This window comes from Macrobrachium rosenbergii, chromosome 11 (assembly GCF_040412425.1).
Source record: "Macrobrachium rosenbergii isolate ZJJX-2024 chromosome 11, ASM4041242v1, whole genome shotgun sequence".
NCBI classification, from domain to species: domain Eukaryota; kingdom Metazoa; phylum Arthropoda; class Malacostraca; order Decapoda; family Palaemonidae; genus Macrobrachium; species Macrobrachium rosenbergii.
Window position 1 is genome coordinate 25786065 of NC_089751.1, and position 13215 is coordinate 25799279.

General features: G+C 43.6%; 1 protein-coding gene across 4 annotated transcripts in view; it reads left to right on the forward strand.

Moving 5' to 3' along the window:
* The first annotated feature begins 4585 nt into the window (after nt 1-4585).
* The window catches only part of Sur-8 (leucine-rich repeat protein shoc-2), a 131901-nt gene continuing 123271 nt past the window's right edge, over nt 4586-13215 (forward strand). The window contains exon 1 of one of the 4 annotated variants that reach the window (XM_067111383.1): nt 4586-4834. The gene's annotated coding sequence lies outside the window, so the exon portion shown is untranslated. Of the gene's footprint in view, nt 4835-4955; nt 5548-13215 lie in introns of those variants that run through there. The other 3 variants (XM_067111385.1, XM_067111384.1, XM_067111382.1) reach the window with 3 other exon arrangements.

Below are 13215 nucleotides of genomic sequence, written 5' to 3' on the forward strand. Positions count from 1 at the left end.
TTGACCTCAAGTAACCTGTAAATCTTTGTACCCGCAGTCTCTGCGAAGTGCACATACGTCCACACACCGCTTTATAAGCGGATCACTTCATCAATAAACTAGCAATACTTGTCTTCCTGCTCATTATTTCGCACCTCTCTCACAGTGGTAACCCCTGGAGTGGTTCCTGGAAACCATTAAAGGACCCAAACGGCTAAGTCTTGGCCTGATGAACCAACCCACCCCACTAACGGACTAACTACAATGCTCTAACAAAGCATTCGGGCGTTACCGACCCTCGTTGACAGGTCACCAGCGTCATTAGCAGACCCACACGGCATGCTCCGAAGCGTGTATTAACGCGAGTGTTCCCTCACACTCCAAGTGAGAGGGCGGAATTAGCATGGACGCAAACATTCCCAACCACATACAAATTACCGCGAACTTCTCGGAGGCAGACGCCTCCCTCACTCAACCCCCTTCCGCGCGCTCCTCCACACCGGTACCTGCACCCCGCGTGATGACCCCCCTGACGGACCAACCAAAGGCGACCCTCAGTATAAGGCTGCTACCATTCACCCATCAAAACGCAGCGTCCTGGTTCTACAGGGTTGAGGGGCAATTCAGGGTAGCAGGCCTAACCGATGAGGTGTTGAAGGTAGACATTGCCATCAGTGCCCTCCCAGAGGAGATATACAAGAAGATTGCCCCATGGTTAATGACAACGTCGAGCCCTGCCACCTTCCAGGAGTTAAAAGCCACTCTCATCAAGACCTGCTCCCTGGAGAGGGCTGATCTATACCCTTTCATAGCCGAGACAGAGAGGTTTTTCTCATTCCTCAGAAAGAGAAGGAAATCTGCTACATTTCTTACTGTTGTTTTGAGGGGATGTAGACCCCTCTTACTGCACCAGTCCAAGAAGACTGATCATTTTCCTCCGTATTGCTTGAGGGAGGATTCTCTAATCGAGGTGGCAATGACTTTTGCAACCTTTCTAGAATGAAGTTGAAGTGATTCTACTGACTGATGTATCCTTTCACTGTGTTCTTGCTTTAGTAGATCTGGCATTATGTGAAGATGTCTTGGAATGTCTATGAGAAAATGTAGGAGATCCACATACCATTCTGCTTAAGGTCGCATTGGGGCTACCAATGTCATCCGCAGACCCTGAGAAATGAAGCATCTGTTGATCACCCTCCTGATTTGGCTGAAAGGAGGGAATACGTAAACGTCTAGGTTGGTCCACTGGGGTTGGAATGCGTCTTGCATAGCAGAGCTTTTGTCTGGGACTGGAGAGCAGTATAGGGGTAACTTGTGAATCCTCGAAGTTGTGAACAGACCCATTGTGGAGCCCGGCCACGAGCTGAGGAGTGTGTTCACTACTGACTGAAGCAAGGACCATCTGTCCCCACTATCTGTCCTAATCTGCTTAGGGTGTCTGCTAAGACGTTCTTCTTCCCTGGGATGTATATGGCAGTAAGCATCAGGCCCTTGAGTTCTGACCATAAGTGAATCTTGATAGCTAGTTGGTTTAAGGAGCAGGAAATCGTCCCCCCGTTTGTTCAAATAGGAGACAACTGAAGTGTTGTCCCTCATCAAAACTGTCGACTTCCCTGTCAGGTCTTCTTGGAAGTACCGCTTTCATTATGCGATGGTCCTGATTTGGAAAATGCTAGTATTATTTCATTTGTTGCATGTCCTTTATTCTTGAAAAGTGCATTGCACATTGCACTTTTATTTAGCCTAAGTAGAGTTTTGGAACTAAGAAACTGACTTGCAGTAATGCAATTGTAAATTTGAAATTTCTGAAAAGAATGCTCTTGGCCATGCCACAGCATTCCCTTTTTCACTCATCATCTAGCACGCTTACAAGTTATGGCCTGTCCACACTAGTGGGCATGCCCGTCAGGCACTTCCAGCTCTTTGTATTTTCTCTCGCTTCTGAAGCAGTGTTACCAGACAATCGCATCGCTCTGGCTCCATACTCAGTCGGTCATTATAGTGGAATGGGTTATGGGAACAGTGTTTGCCCGTCGGGCAGTGCCCGCCAGTGTGGACAGGGCTTTTTAGTGGTGTCTTTTGTGTGTCTTTCCCGGGCAACCGGCCATTCGCCAGATCGTTCTAGAAGCATTAGGTAGTTGTACTGTTGTTTAATCCAACTTTATCGACGCCGATCTTTGCTTTGCATTGATGTATCACGTCAAGTAGTAACACTACAATCGTAGGCTCGATTAAGTTGCAATTTTAGTGATCTGTGACAGAAATGAGGTAACTTTTTAATCTTGATTGCCGGTTCCCACGTGTTCCAGAAATTCTTTGTTCATTTTCAGTGCGATTTGGTTATGAACCCAACTAAATCTTGTATTAGCATAACATTGTTGTAAATTTGCGGTTAGTTTGTAGTAACGTAAGTTTGTAAGAGCCCGACGCCGTCTCTCCCAAACACGTGTGTGTTCATGTGTTCATCAATCGTCATCCATCGGAGTGGACAAGACAAAACAAGAGCATCTCGTTTTCTTTCTCTGATGGAACGCGACTTCAACCATACAATATTTCCGTCTGTTTCTCCCTAACCATTGTTGTCTTGATTTATGTACAATCACCACTACTTGCATTGCCATGCAAGCATTCTAATCATGTACTCATATGTTCCACCGAATCTTCTGTATCAAACTGTATGTGTGTTTCTTTGTGAAGACGCCAAACATCTCTCCATTTCACATATATTGTGCTACTGCATTGTATTCATTAATCTGTCTCAAATCTCATGCAATTGGCCAAATGTAGAATTTCCTGGCCTTTCCATTGATGTATGTTTTAACACCGTACGTTTGTTATGTATCTTGATATCGCCATCTGTTTGTCTGCCGACAAACACAGATGCCTGAATCTTTTACCTCTGTTTTCACCTTTGTGTGTGTAGATGCCACTTTACCACTCGCCCACGTCAATAACATCTTCGAAGATTCTGTACATTCAAGAGCCCGTGCTGAAACAACATGTACATTCACCTCAGTAAGGAACCACCAATAAACCAGTTAACACCCAGCCAGTATGTCACTCAATCTCCAGTCCTTACAAGTTCAATGGCTTGGGTATTATTCTGTGTTATGGTATAGTTTTGTAGTAAAACCTTTTAAAAATGAACTCGTGTTTGTGTAGCCACCACCAGTTGCTGGTTCGGAGCCAGAGTCTCTTTTAGACTGTGTATCAGGCCCAGAGCAGCGGGCAAGAGCCAGTAAATTGAGCTGTCGAGAAATTCTCGACAAAAGATTTTCGTGGGTATATTAATAAATCATCTTGGACCAGTTATTCATCCAATGATGCTTTCTTTGGTTTTTCTTCTTTAAGCAAAACAACACATATACTGAAATAGAAGCAGACATGTTGTTTCTATGAAGTCTACTAGATAACTGGATATTGGCCATAAAATTGAATGGTCTTAGGGCAAAAGGTTGACTCAGTAAGTATTGAGCCTATCTAATTGACGTCAATTATATGTGAAGCTCACCATTTTTTTTTATAATCTGCCTAGGATCATCATCATCACCCACGTGCCATATCCCCAAGGACGTCGGCAATCATGGCTCGCCACTCCTCTCTATTTCCCTGCAGACATTCTTCCTCTAGTCATTCTCAACAATCCATCCATATATTTTTGTCTAGGTCTTCCTCTCGGCCTCCTTCCATTGATTTTACCAGTGAGAGAGAGATGTTCTAGTTCTTGTCTTCTCACTATGTGACCCACAACCATTATCATCATATCCAAGTTTCTGTAGTACTGTTAAAAGCCTAGGAGCTGTCTTCTTGGAAATGTTAGAATTATATAGTGAAGCTTGAAAGTTTAAAAAGGCTTGTAATGCTACCCAGAAAACACAAAGGTCTCATTTCATGAAATTGTTTATCTTTATTTTTGCCTCATCATCTCACGTTCATCGCCCTTTCGTTCTATTTGCCAAACTCTCCTTCTTTCCGTAGGGGAGGTATGCCGTCAGTGCACCTCATGCGGCGCACTGTAGGCATTGCTTAAGGTTCTTTGCAGTATACATTTGGCCCCTAGCTGCGACCCCTTTCGTTCCTCTTACTGTACCTCCTTTCATATTCTCTTTCTTCCATCCTACTTTCCACACTCTCCTAACAATTAATTCAATGTCCAACTGCGATGTTTTCCTCCTGATACACCTTCCAAACCGTTTACTGTCAATTTCCTTTTCAGCGCTGAATGACCTCATAGGTCCCAGTTCTTGGCCTTTGGCCTAAATTGCATATTAATATCAATTCAAATTCTCCTTCTTTTCTCTTTCTCACATACAGATTATATATTTCGTAAAAAACGACCAGCCATGCTTCTAAAAATTCAATTGTATAATGATGTACGTGAGAACGGGTGAAAATTTCGACTATTGTAATGCCATTTCCTTAAACAGATGAGGAAGGGTAACCACTATAAATGGCTTAAAACTAATGATTCCTAAACCAATGCGAAGTCTGTCATTGGGTATAACGAAAGTTCCGGAGATGTCGATAAAGATGACTGAATTGTAAAGAACTGTCTGTTTCTTAACATCCCTCTTTATATTTGAGATCTGTGGATTTCCTCTCTCGTCCCTAGAAATGTGACATAGGTGTATCCGTAGGACTTGCCGTCCTGGCGCTCTGCGCTCCTTTGGAGTGAGTGCGCAGGCGGTTGGCGCAGCAGATATTGCTTGGTTGGACGCCGCTGAGGTCGCATCTGGGTCCCCATTTTGTACTTTAATTTGACCGCGAAGGGCGACCTCACTTGGATTGCTATTCCTACTCCCAAGGAAAACTGGAAGAATCGAGATGACGGGACACGCTCACACATTATTATGAGGTGAGGTGCCAGGGACGGGGAACATAGAGGGAGAGAGAAAAGAAAAAAATGACTCAATAAATCACCACTACGACATGTTTGTGAAAATCCCATTTTGTTGTTGATCGTCATTTATTATACTGACTGATGTGTTGTGCTGTGCTGATGCCGCCCCCGTCGGTGCTAAGGTGGCCCATTGGATGTGGTCACAACGAGATGTGACTGGTGTCGGTGATGATAACCCGTCGAAGGATTCTCTCTCTCTCTCTCTCTCTCTCTCTCTCTCTCTCTCTCTCTCTCTCTCTCTCTCTCTCTCTGTTTTCATCTCGCACCGCCCTGTCAAAATAGTGCTCCTCGGACGCCTCTTCTCTAGGCAGTGCCTGCTAAGGGGTTGCTGCCCCCCATCAGTCAGTGTGTGCTTTGTGCCCTTATCGAAGGTTCTTGTTTGTGTGTGTGTATGTGTGCAAAAGTCGCAGCGTCTCCAAAGGGGTTCCTGTGGTGCGGTGGAGGAGGTGGCCTCCAGTTGATACCCAAGACTAGGCCTAAGAGACTTGCTTAGCCTCACCATTCCCACAGGGCGCTTGCCACTTGCCGAGGCCTAGGCTAGTCCTATTTAGTCTGTGATACTTTGGCCTGTTCTAGGATGGGTGGCCCATAGGCAAGGACCGGGAAGGCTAGTGATCTGTACTGCAAGGAGTTTTTTGAGGAAGGGTACTTTATCTGGACCATTACAGGTGAAATGGAGTGAAAGCGGTAAAACTATAGGGTAGCTCCGCACGGACTGCCATGATGTTGTTATGGAATGGTTCCGCACATGCGCAGCTCATCGTGGAGCCATATGTTCGAGAAAGGATTTGCTAAGGAAACCTATTAAAAAAGGCACTATACTAATGTAATGTACCATAACCTAACCTAACGTAGCAGGCGTTGTTACTTAGACAGGGCCCGTGCCTAAACCTCCCCTATAATATTGCGCATGGGCGATAGCATTCCAGGATGGCCAACATACTGAAACAAATCAGGTTTAATTTAATTACAATTGACCGCCAAAAGATAACAGTAATTTGTTAAGTCAATTTCCAAGGTAATACCCGATGCGGAGCAACCCCATAGTTCTACCGTGAAAGCCTCTAGGCTACAGTATCAGGAATGCCCATGGTATACGCTAGTCTGGACTCATTTCAATTGAAGTTAAAGTCATACCAGCCCAATGTAAGCAAAGGTAGGCTTAGCCTTAATCGAGCCAAAAGTGTTATATTGTATGCCTAAGTCATGAATTGCTCAGCCCTTGCTCACTTATAAAGGAAGGTGAATTGTCGAGTGACAGAGTTTTTGCTCATTTGAGATGAGCAAAAGAGGCTGTGTGTAGTTATTCTGGAAGCATTTGGTGTCAATGGAATAAATCTTTCGTGGGTCCAACGAAATTCTCAGCAATACCAAGTACATGAACCTTATATTTCTCCAATTGCTTATTATTTTGTGATTTATGCATTTGTGATCATGTTGTCTGTGCTGACCATTCATCAGGGTGGTTTTTTCACCCCTTAGGAATACCCAGGAATTTTGGGGGACCCCAGTGGGAGACCTTGGTTTGTCAGTGGGGAATAACTAGAAGCACCATTCAGAGAGAGAGGGAATGCCAAAATGGCCTAGTTGGTAGGAAAAATAGGGGTTCATGTATTTCAATAGTAGCCAGTAAAACTGGAGACGACTACCGTGGCGTGGTTCCACCAGTTGCCAGTTGGAATATTTACCACCTTTCATTTATGCTTTGGATTATATATGTATGTCTTTTGCTTATATTTGATATTTACACTCTTGTGTCTTTACACTGATCCCAAGGGGCTGGTACTAAACATCGCACCTATTTGTATGTAAACTGGTAGTCACTGAACTAGAGGGGCACAGTATTATTCTTCAGTTTTATCCAGTTGCCTAATAATTGCCTGAACAATTTATGAAGGCACGACAGTGTAGCAAAGCCAGTGAGGCCTACAGGAATGCACCCTAATCTAACTCTTTAGTGCTAGACCTTTCCAAGCCAGAACCATAAGTCTTAGGATCAAAAAGATGAACCTAATTGGTCTGTCAAAACTCAGAGTACGGGTATTTCCTATGAATCTGATGTCTGTGTGTTGTAGGGTTATTGTTAATAACCAGTAGATAGGTTAGTACATTTTTATTCAAAGCCACGATGATTCCCATACGTGCTGTGTTTAATACCAGCCCCATAATAATAAGTATTAAAACATGAACAAAAGGTGGCAGATATTTCCTTAATGGTAAATTAATGATAGGTGTTAATATGATTTTCATATCAAGTATATTAAGAGACATGATTTCAGCATAAAGACTCATTTAGATAATTTTGTGAATTTTTTTTGGATTATCCTCCAAGGTGCAAACTGCCATGCACTGCCAAAGACAAAATATTTTAAGGTTTTGTGTAGGCTGCTCACACACAACTTGGGCTAGTTAGTCATAAATATGCGATGTTCCAAGACCACGTCAATGCTACACATAATTTGTCGGAGTTGAGCACCAAGAATTTATTGGATATCCACCAGCTGTGTTGTCCTGCCACAACACAACAGAATACAACAGTTTATTTAGCAAGACCATTTTACTAAACTGCTAAAAGCATTTGTTCAAGAACAAAAAATTGTATGTAAGATAAAAGTGAAGCGTCTCTATCAAATTATTTCAATTATGTGATGTGGGCGTTTCATCAGAAATGCAGTGCATATATTTGCCAGGACACTCATCATTTTCATTATGTTGATTTGTAATATGAAGTTTGGGAGAGCCTAGGCTGTGGTTCATTTGTAAGTTTTCCAAGGAAGTTTCCTTGAAAGCAGTTACCGAAAACTGAAATGACATTTCCCATCTTAAAGACTTTAAAAATAAAACAGTAACAGGTCCACTGATTGACTGGGGCTATGAAGTTCACAACAACTGCATTTCATGATTTATTCTTCTGCTTTTATGTTACCATTAAGAAAGAACTTCAAAATTAGCACCTTTTGATAGTTTCTGGTAAATTTGGTGTAGGGTTGGAATTGAAGCTTCACAATATTACTGTAATTTCCATTATAAATGTTTGGTTAATACACTGCAAACCTAAATCAAATTATTAATGGGCTCCCTTGGACAGGGCATAATGTGAAAATTTCATTGTAGAGGACAGGCTTGACCATGAGCCACTTACAGAATTAAAGTAGATATAAAATTCTACTAATCAACTTGGCCATCAGTAAAATTATTTATGGTATTACTGTAATGTACAGTATTTTAAAACCAAAGGTTGCTAAAAACCAAGTACCACCTTAGGGTTCCTTCGAAGTTGATAGGACTAGGGTAAATCGCCAGTTGAAATCTGGCATTAAAGAACAAATCGGTTTTTGAAGAGCAGAGAACATTCATATCCCTTCATATCTTACACTGTATACAGAAACATCTCGTCTAATTAGGCATCTCTTCAGTTTTAGAGAGCATTTTAATCACTAAAACATTGACTTGAGTGTTGTAAGGCTAGAAGAACAAATGCTAAGCATGCTTGCCATTAATTATACAAACTTTTAGGATAGCAGTCTAAAATTATACTGGGAATGTCAAAATGCTGTTTTTATATAAGTAACTTACCAAGTAGTTGCATAGCTATAGTTTCTGACTCACATGGCAGCCATTGTTTAAAAAAATAGCCTTGGCACTTCAATTGTTTAGTGTGGGTGACAAGCCCCATACACTAACGGGAATACTGGAAACGACTTAGCAGATAACCTCATTCTGTTTCTGCTGGCTCTCGAGTAAACATTGGGCATTTGCAGCAGCTTTTGTTCATTGGTTGTCGGTTGAATAACTGGATTTTGGTGAAGTATTATTGCTTATTTTGAGTAGCCTTTAAACTTTGGTAGCTTTCAGGATCAGTTTTCCTAGCTTTTGTTTTTATGTGATTCAAGTTCACCTAGTTTTCGTTACTGTAGCGAAGGTTGCAAAACCAGATTGATAAAATTTTCATAAGACTCTCATATAATTTTTCAGTAAGGAGAGAACTTGTGCTAAATGTAATGATTGGCCTGAGCTCCTGGCACCAGCTTTCAAAGGCCCAGTGCCAGATGAACATACTTAAATATCACGTAGACAGGTAAGGTATAAGGAGAAGAATGCTGCCTGTAGAGCCGAGAAACGTGCTTCACTTAGCCTAGAATCTATAGAAGATAGCCCTGCTATTCCTTCTTCCTCTCTTCCCTCTTTCTCTCCTACTACTAGCCCTCCTACTTTTAATCCACCTACTCCTGCGCCTGGCTCCCTTGCTTCTGGCCCTTGCCTTTGCCAGTCTCAAGTCTAGGTTTGACAAATACCTGCTTCCAACCGAGGCCCCCCTAGCCTATGCAGCTCTCCTTCAATATTTGCTGGCGAACTTTCCTACCCTTTTTTGGCACCAGCTGCCCCGGTCTCATCTGCCTCGACCCTCCTGATGAGACATCCAGATGACAGATTTAGGCTCCCCACAATGGTGCTTGCTCGTCTTCTAGTTAGCCACTCAAGGAGATTGAAGATTGGCTTTCTGCTAAGAGGGAACAAGGTAAGGTTTCCTTCGCCTTTCTCCCTCGTGCTTAGTCTGTAGGAGGTATCCTACACCACCAGGGAAGCTGCTCCTTCCCGATGCTCAGCGTTTTCATTGGCAGAACTTGACCTCCTTGTCAAGAACCTCTTTGAGGCGTTTGAAGTTTTAATTGGACTGGACAGTGGGAGCACTAGCCAAGAAGATTGAAGATTGCAATGATTTAGTGGGAGACTTCGCCTTAGACTGGCTAGGAGTCCTTTCTTGTGCAGACAAGGCCACCAAGGATGGCTCTCTTGAACTTGTGGCTTTTCTCTCTGGGGGTTTTGAAGAAAAGAGAATTATGGTGCTCCCTTACCACTAAAGGAGCCACTCAGACCCAGAAAGCGGACCTCCAAAAGAAGTCTACTCAGGATCTTCTAGCTCATTCTTCCAAACGCCCCAAGGATTCATCTGCGTTTGTTATTAAGATGGCCTCTCGTCTCCAGCAACATCTCTTTTGTGGGAGTAAGCCCAAGTCACAGTCTAGGGCCCGTTCCAGTGACTGCTTCTTGGCCAGAACTATCAAGGGGAGCTCAACCAATTTCTTGCCCAAGAAATTAGGAAGAAGTCATCTGTGCACAAGCGGGAGCCAGACTTCTCAAGTTTTGGGAGAAATGGAGTATCAGAGGGGCAGAATAGTGGATTGTCAAGGTTCTGAGGGAGGGCTACTCCACTCCGCATCTGTTTGTGGTCCCCAAATCATGGGCGGTTGGAGACTAGTCCTCACCGTAAGCGCCCCTCAGTCTCTTCGTCCGGAAGACGAAGTTCAAGATGGAGGCGAACCAGTCAGTCCTTCCAGCCATTCACCAAGGTGACTGGATGATAACCTTGGATATGCAGGATGCATACTTCCACATCCCCATCCATCTGGACTCCAGGAAGTATTTAACTTAGTCTTCCAGGAGACTCTCAGGTGCCCCATGTCAGCGTCCAAACACCTGTCTCCTCTCGGAGTGCCCGGCACCAGCTAAATCTTCCAATTTTGGGCTCTTTGCTTCTGCCTCTCTATGGCACCTCAAGTATCCACTCAAGTCCTCACTCCTCTAGCAAAATGGCTTCATTTAATAGGCATAAACGTCAGTCTACATCTGGATGACTGGCTTCGCAATCTCCTTTGAGGGAAAAATGCACGAAGGACTTGAACGAGATTCTTCTCCTCACTCAGGAACTGGGGATTATGATCAACCTTCAGAAGTCCCAGTTGGCCCGTTGTTAGGGATCCTCTATTTGGGGATGAGTCTCAACTCTTGGACTTTTCGGGTTTTTCCACCTGCAAAGGGAATTTCCAGCTGCCTTCAGACGGTCCACAAGTTTCTAGCCCTTTTGTCTTCCTCTGAGGAAGAAGAGAGAGTTCTTTGTCCTGCTAGGGCTTTTAGGTATTGCCTGAGCAGGACCGAGATCAGAGGGCCATCCAATAAGCTCAGGTGCTCTGTCAAGAACCTGTCTCACCCTCTGACTAAGAACTCATTGTCCTTTGTGAAAGACATAATTTCTGAGGTGCACTCTCAGATTCAGGAGGACATTTTGCCTACTTTTAAAGTGAAAGCTCATGATGTCAGGGCAGTCTCTACCTCATTAGTTTTCAGGCACAATATGTTCCTCACTTCCATTCTGCAGTCAACCAACTGGAAATGCAAACCGATCTTCGCATCTCACTATTTGAAAAAAGTTTAAGCAGTGTTTGAAAATTGCAGTACCTTGGGGCCATTATCAGTGGCTGGCATGGTATTGGGGGAAGAAGCATAGGAATCTCTCTTTTCCTCAGACCTTGAAGTAAGGTGTCGAATTTTCAGGATAAAGGGGTTACAATTTTGAGTAGCTTTTGTATATATAACTAAACTAAAGGTTGTTTTAAAACAAAGGTTCACTTACATAGGATTTGGCATTCCATTATTCCTTCATTCGCTCAACTCTGGACAGATCAGATGCTACAGTGTTGATTTTGCTTGGTACTTACTGAATGCTGAGATCCAATGCCTAGAGCCACAAATACCAATTTAGGAAGTGAAATTGTTACATATCCAATGAAGGAAAACAAGGAGGTTGTAATATGTATGGATCCTAGTGGAAGATGTATTATTTGGGATGAATCTTGCTTACTGTTAAAGATAGCTTTTTATCTTTGCATCAATAGGCAAGGAGATATAATCTTTGTTCATATACAGAACTAACCTTCTGGTCTTTATGTATGGGGAAAATGTCTGTAGTGTAGCTGGATCTGGTTAAAAATGGAACAAGGTTTGGTGGCATCAGTGTATCAGACAGTTGGGAGAGTGAGTAGGCAGAGCCTGACCTCTTCTCCCCTTCACATATGTCGTGAGTTGCCAGTTATTTCTCAAACTGTCTTCAAGCATAGAAGCCAGTTTTCTATGCACTACCTGTTCTTTTTACACCTTGGCGATCAGGTTTTTTCATTCTGTTTTTGGTTTGTGTTTCTGTCATATGTTGTGATTACCTGTGTGTATTTGCATTTGAGAAATGCAGACCCATAAATCATCTAAGAAGACTTTGCCTCAGAGGAAATGTCCTGGGATGGGTAACAAACCCTGCTTTCGATATCTTGCCTCTCTTGAAACTGATCCTCATTTGATTTTTGCTGATGCAGATCTAATAGTAACCCACTCAGAGTGTTATGATTGGTCTCTGGAGCAATTGAAGTGTTTTGGTAAGAAGAAATACAAGAGGAGATCGTCTATTCCATCATGGGAAGGTTTTGTACCTCCAATGACGTCGGCTGCCGCCATTCCTTGTTCTTTCTCTCCTTCACCAGATTTGCCTCTCGTTGCATCATCACCATAGGAAGATTTTGCTCCTTGTTCTTCTGTTGCTTTGTGTCTAGATAGTTTGGGAAGGTTTTAGGAGATCTTGTCATTGATTTAGCTGCCTTGGTTCTTGGGGGGGAGAGTGCCCCCCAGCTCCCCCTTGTACTGTTGTTTTAGTGATGGATGGAGAGAAGCTATCAGACTGCTGGTCTTCACTAGGCCTACCTGGGGAACCCAACTTTGGAGGCCTACTGTCCCACCTCTGGTCTTCCCGTCTCCTAGTGTCTGCCGCCATGTCCGTCTCTATAGCAACGGCGTCTCTGACTTATGCTGCATGTCTATGGCCACGAATTCCTGGGCCTACGCTGTTCCTTCAACGGCCATGCCCATCCCATCCATTTCCGTTCCTGGGCCTTCTATGTCTTTTCCTCCAGACACTCTTGTTCAACCCCTGATGCAGAGAGTCAAAGGTGCTCTTCTGTAGTAGTTCAGCCACTCCATTACAGAGAAATCTAAGAAGAGACGACATAGATCTCCGTTTTCCCCCTCTTGTTCTTTGTTGTCTGTTAGTTCCATTCCACCAAGGTGTTGGAGGAAGAAGGACTTTGCTGCCCCTCCTGCAAGAAGTTCTGTAGGCCCTCTTTGGATTCCTGCTTCATTCCCCTTTGTCTGAGGGCAAGGCCAACTGTCTGTCTCCTACAGTTGATTCTTGGTCGGTCCATCACAGCCTATTGTCGCCTCCAAGATTGTTCCTGGCTCTTTTTCAGCTGCCCCTCTGGGGTTACTCTCCGTTACGGATGGCTGTACTCCTATCAAGGTTCACAGTCATACGTCTTCTACCTTAGTTACTTATGAGTGTCGCCCAGTTTCATGTGCAGTTTTGCCTCCTACAAGAGAAGTTTCCTCTTAAGAGCTATAGATCTATGGATCAGGCTCCTCCTCAAGAAGTTGCAGTCATTTCGCCCTCTTCCGCTCACCCTGCTCGAGACATGAGGGTTGAGACCAAGACCGAGAACAAGTAGTCCACGGAGCGG